This window comes from Carcharodon carcharias, chromosome 12, assembly GCF_017639515.1.
Source record: "Carcharodon carcharias isolate sCarCar2 chromosome 12, sCarCar2.pri, whole genome shotgun sequence".
Taxonomy (NCBI): domain Eukaryota; kingdom Metazoa; phylum Chordata; class Chondrichthyes; order Lamniformes; family Lamnidae; genus Carcharodon; species Carcharodon carcharias.
In genome coordinates, this window is record NC_054478.1 from 86,354,781 (window position 1) to 86,360,874 (window position 6,094).

Sequence of the window (6,094 nt, forward strand, 5' to 3'; positions counted from 1 at the left end):
TACTGTACAGACTTAAAGATTGCCCAGATACTGTACTGTGATCTGAAATTAACTTGCAGCAACAAGGGATACCTACATGCAAACAGTGACAGATGACACACGTGCAGTGTGCACTTTCTACTGCAGGAAACCTGCCTTGGGCACTATCCGTTCTTGTCTTCATTTAGGCAATTTTACTTTCAATACAATTCTAAAATTGGCTTCTACAGTATTTTTTGTTTTAAAACTGTGGGTAAGTGAACATTTGGGCCCGCAATAGGTGATCTGGTGCACAATGGCTTGCGCAGGTAAACAAATTTGCGAAAGAGGATGTCTCGACTGGCCGAATTTTACTGTAACTCTCTTGTGAAGCTCCTTGCATAATTTTAATATGGAAAAGGCACAAAATAAATGCAAGTTGTTTGAAAACACTGGGCTTTCAATTGTGCTGTCCTTTCTCTGGCATTTGAGTCCATTTCAATCTGTTTCTGTACAGTCCTTGACTTTGGAGTTGCAGGTGCTTCCTTGGCTCCATCACCACTTTCAGGTTCAGAAGGCAGCAAGCCTTCTTGTGAATAAATCATGCAATGTGTTTCTAGAAATATTGGTGACTTTTGCTGCATGGTACTACGGTGCTCCTTTGAGATACCTTAAGTACCTAATAAACTTCAGAATACCTATAATGTGCGCTATGTACATCTTGTGGCTGCATAGACTTGTTGTATCTGTTCCACTTCTTATGCAGCATAGTGCATGAATGAAGGAGACAGCCCTGGTCACCAATTCACTAATCTGATACATATTTTTTGTCTGCACTGGAGTGCTGCTTTGTGCTGTAGTAGAATGCTTAAGTTGGAGTTTGGTGTCTGAGGGAATTTAAGGGTTAATTTCTATCTCAAGTCTAGCCTTTCATTAATTTAGTAATTAATTAAAAGTTGCTGATTGGGTTTGAAGAAGATGAGTTTTAGGCCAGCTTTAAAACAGGGTTTATACAGGCCCTACTTGCAGCTACAACTAGTTAATTAGATAACTGGCTTGAACAGGTTTTCAGAGGCTAGATTCGGAGAGTATAAAAACTTGCCATCTTACAGTGCTGACTTTGTCTGCACTGGAATGCTGCTTTGGGCTGCAGTAGTGTGCTTAAGTTGGAGTTTGGTGAATGAGGGACTTCGGTGAGGACGGAACAAGGTGATCCTTTCAGTACTGTGAGTACCATCAGGTAAGCATTTAGTACTTTTATCACATAGTTTTTAAGGTCTTATTCTGTGGTTCATCGTTTGTAAGGGCTATATTTTGTAACAACGAGGAGCAGGGAAGAAGGGCCCAAGAGTAATTGATATTATTTAATGTTAAGTATCTTCTGAAAGGTTTAATTTAATTTAAAGGGGTAAGTTATGGCAAGAGAGCTCAAAGCTGTGGTCTGCTCTTCCTGCTCTATGTGGGAAGCCGGGAACATTTCTAGTGCCCGGGGCCAGCATATGTGTGGGAAGTGTCTCCAGCTGCAGCTTCTGGAAGCCTGGGTTTCGGAGCTAGCGTGGCAGTTGGGGACATTGTGGAGCATCCGCGAGGTGGAGAGTATCGTGGTTAGCATGTATAGAGAGGTGGTCACACTGCAGGCTAAGAGTCCACAGGCAGGAAGAGAATGAGTGACCACCAGGCAGAACAAGAGGACTAGGCAGGTAGTGCAGGAATCTCCTGTGGCTATTCACCTGAAGAATAGATATAGTGCTTTGGATAATGTTGAGGGGAATGGCCTCTCAGGGGAAAACAGCAACGGCCAAATTTGCTGCACAGGGGAGGAGTAAAAAGTTTGGAAATGCAATTGTTATAGGGGATTCAATTGTAAGGGGAATAGATAGGCATTTCCGTGACCGCAAACGAGACTCCAGGATGGCATGTTGCCTCCCTGGTGCTAGGGTTAAGGACGTCTCAGAGTGGCTACAGGACATTCTGAAGGCGGGTGAACAGCCAGTGGTCGTGGTACATGTTGGTACAAGTGATATGGGTAAAAAAAGGGATGAGGTCCTAAAAGCAGAATATAAGGAATTAGTAAGTAAGTTGAACAGTAGGACCTCAAAGGTAGTGATCTCAGGATTACTACCAGTGCCACATGCTAGTCAGCGTAGAAATAGCAGGATATATCGGATGAATACGTGGCTAAAGAGATGGTGTGGGGGGAGAGTTTCAGATTCCTGGGACCAGTTCTGGGGGAGGTGGGACCAGTACAAACTGGACAGGTTACACCTGGGCAGGACCAGGACTCATGTCCTAGGGGGAATATTTGCTAGAGTGGTTGAGAAGGGTTTAAACTTAAATGGCAGGGGGATGGGAACCTATGCAAGGAGTCAGAGGAGGGGGAATCAGGACAAGAACAAAAGACAGAAAGGGGAATAAGATGTGATAGGCAGAGAAACCAAGGGCAAGAATCAAACAAGGCCTCAGTGAAAAATAGTAGGAACAAGACAAGTAATGTTAGAAAGACAAGCCTTAAGGCTTTGTACCTTAACATGAGGAGCAGTCGCAATAAAGTGGATGAATTAACTGCGCAAATAGATGTAAACAGGTATGAAATAGTTGGGGTTATGTAGCCATAGCTGCAGGATGACCAGGGATGGGAATTGAACATCCAGGGGTATTCATTATTTAGGAAGAACAGACGAAAAGGAAAGGGCGGTGGAGTTGCATTGCTGGTTAAAGAGGAAATTAGCGCAATAGTGAGGAAAGATATTAGCTCTGACGATGTAGAATCTGTACGGGTAGAGCTGAGAAACACTAAGGGGAAAAAAACGTTAGTGGGGGTTGTATATAGACCCCCAAACTGTAGTGGTGATGTTGGGAACGGCATTAAACAGGAAATTAGAGATGCAAGCAATAAAGGAACATCTGTAATTATGGGTGACTTTAATCTGCATATAGATTGGGCAAATCAAATTAGTAACAATACCGTAGAGGAGGAATTCCTGGAGTGTATGCGGGATGGTTTTCTGGACCAATACATTGAGGAACCAACTAGAGAACAGGCCATCCTAGACTGGGTATTGTGTAATGAGAAAGGAATAATTGGCAATCTAGTTGTGCGAGGCCCCTTGAGGATGAGCGACCATAATATGATAGAATTCTTCATCAAGGTGGAGAGTGACATAGTTGATTCTGAGACTAGGATCCTGAGTCTTAATAAAGGAAACTACAATGGTAAGAGGCGCGAGTTGGCTATGATGAATTGGGAAACGTTACTTAAAGGGATGACGGTGGATAGGCAGTGGCAAACATTCAAAGAGCGCATGGTGAACTGCAACAATTGTTTATTCCTGTCTGGTGGAAAGGTAAAACAGGAAAGGTGGCCAAACCATGACTTATAAGGGAAATTAGAGATAGTATTAGATCCAAGGAAGACGTATACAAATTGGCCGGAAAAAACAACAGATCTGAGGATTGGGAGCACTTTAGAACTCAGCAAAGGAGGACCAAGGGGTTGATTAAGAAGGGGAAAATAGATTACGAGAGTAAGCTTGCGGGGAACATAAAAACTTACTGTAAAAGTTTCTATAGGTATGTGAAGAGAAAAAGATTGGTGAAGACAAATGTAGGTCCCTTACAGTCAGAAGAAGGGGAATTTGTAACGGGGAACAAAGAAATGGCTGACCAACTAAATACATACTTTAGTTCTGTCTTCACAAAGGAGGACACAAACAACATACCAGAAATGTTGGGGAACAGAGAGTTTAGTGAGAGGGAGGAACTGAAATAAATCAGCATAAGTAGGGAAATTATGTTGGGGAAATTGATGGAATTCAAGGCTGATAAATCCCCAGGGCATAATAACCTATATCCCAGAGTACTTAAGGAAGTGGCTCTAGAAATAGTGGATGCGTTGGTGGTCAGATTCTATAGACTCTGGAACATTTCCTACAGATTGGAGGGTAGCTAATGTAGCCCCACTATTTAAAAAGGGAGATAGAGAGAAAAATATAGACCAGTCAGCCTGATGTCGATAGTGGGGAAAATTCTAGAGTCCAATATAAAAGATTTAATAGCTGAGCACTTGGAAAATAGTGGCAGAATCGGACAGAGTCAGCATGGATTTATGAAAGGGAAGTCAAGCTTGACAAATCTACTGGAATTTTTCGAGGATGTAACTTGTAGGGTTGATGAGGGGGAGCCAGCGGATGTGGTTTATTTGGACTTTCAGAAGGCTTTCGACAAAGTCCCACATAAGAGATTAGTGTGCAAAATTAAAGTCCATGGGATTTGGGGTAGTGTATTGAGATGGATAGAAAGCTGGTTGGCAGACAGGAAACAAAGAGTAGGAATAAACGGGTCTTTTTCCAAATGGCAGGCAGTGACTAGTGGGGTACCACAGGGATCGGTGCCGGGACCCCAGCTATTCACAATATATATTAATGATTTAGATGAGGGAACTAAATGTAATATCTCCATATTTGCAGATGACACAAAGCTGGGTGGAAGGATGAGCTGTAATGAGGATGCAGAGATGCTTCAGTGTGATTTGGACAAGCTGAGTGAGTGGGCAAATGCATGGCAGATGCAGTATAATGTGGATAAATGTGAGGTTATCCACTTTGGTAGCAAAAACAAGAAGGCAGATTATTATCTGAATGGCTATAAAGTGAAAGAGGGGAATGTACAACGAGACTTGGGTCTCCTTGTACATCAGTCGCTGAAGGTAAGCATGTAGGTGCAGCAGGCGGTAAAGAAGGCAAGTGGTATGTTGGCCTTCACAGTGAAAGGATGTGAATACAGGAGCAGGGATGTCTTGCTGCAATTATACAGGGCCTTGGTGAGACCACACCTGGAATATTGTGGGCAGTTTTGGTCTACTTATCTGAGGATGGATGTTTTTGCTGTAGAGGGGGTGCAGCAAAGGTTTACCAGACTGATTCCTGGGATGGCAAGACTGACATATGAGGAGAGATTGTCGGTTAGGATTATATTCGCTGGAGTTTAGAAGAATGAAGGGGAGGATCTCATAGAAACCTATAAAATTCTAACTGGACTAGACAGGGTAGATGCAGGAAGGATGTCCAGAACCAGGGGTCACAGCCTGAGGATACGGGGTAGACCATTTAGGACCGAGATGAGAAATTTCTTCGCCCAGAAAGTGATGAGCCTGTGGAATTCGCTACCACAAGATAGTTGAGGCCAAAACATTGTATGTTTTCAAGAAGGAGTTAGATATAGCTATTGGGTCGAAAGGGATCAAAGGGTTTGAGGAGAAAGTGGGAGCAGGCTATTGAGTTGGATGATCAGCCATGATCATAATGAATGGTGGAGCAGGCTCAAAGGGCCGAATGGCCTATTCCTGCTTCTATTTTCTATGTTTCTATGGCCTTGAGTTATGGGGGCTCTATGGGTGGATTATCACATTGAGTGAGTTCGTGACCCCCTGTTATGTATCATGGACATACAGGGACTAGTTATCAGCATTGCATAGTAGCTGCACACCAAGGGAATGGAAGTTCTTCCTGTATATAAAATAGAAGTGGTTGAAGTGACATAAACTGCCTCAAAGGACAAAGGCAGCAGGCACACAGGAACGCCACCATCTGCAACTTGCCATTCAATCACACCATTCTGACTTGAAAATATATTGCCACTCCATCATTGCTGGGCCATTATCATGGAACTATCTATCTAATAGCACTATGGGGTATTTACATTATACAGACTGCAGTGGTTAAAGAAGGCAGCTCACTACCACTTCCTCAAATAATCAGGGATGTAGAGTAAATGCTGGCCTTGGCCAATCGCTCTATGGCTGCCAACCAACAAGACTGGATAAAAGACTTTATCTTTGTTTCTCTGTCACTATTGGAAGAAAATCAACTGTGCATGAGCTGAGAGCATTAGTGACCTTGATCCAGTGGTGAGATACTGACTAGCTAATCTGGCATAGATGTTACCCAAAAGGATCCAGATGCAAAGAGGCTTAAAGCAGTGGTAACATAGACTGACACAGCTAATATAATTCTAAAGGAAGTGGGGCAGTTGCATCTTGACCAGAGATGAGCACAATAAATGAAGCAAGAAAAGTGCTGACTCGGTCCTCAAAGAGATTTAAAGAAAACAATAATGAAATGCCAACCTTCCATATGCC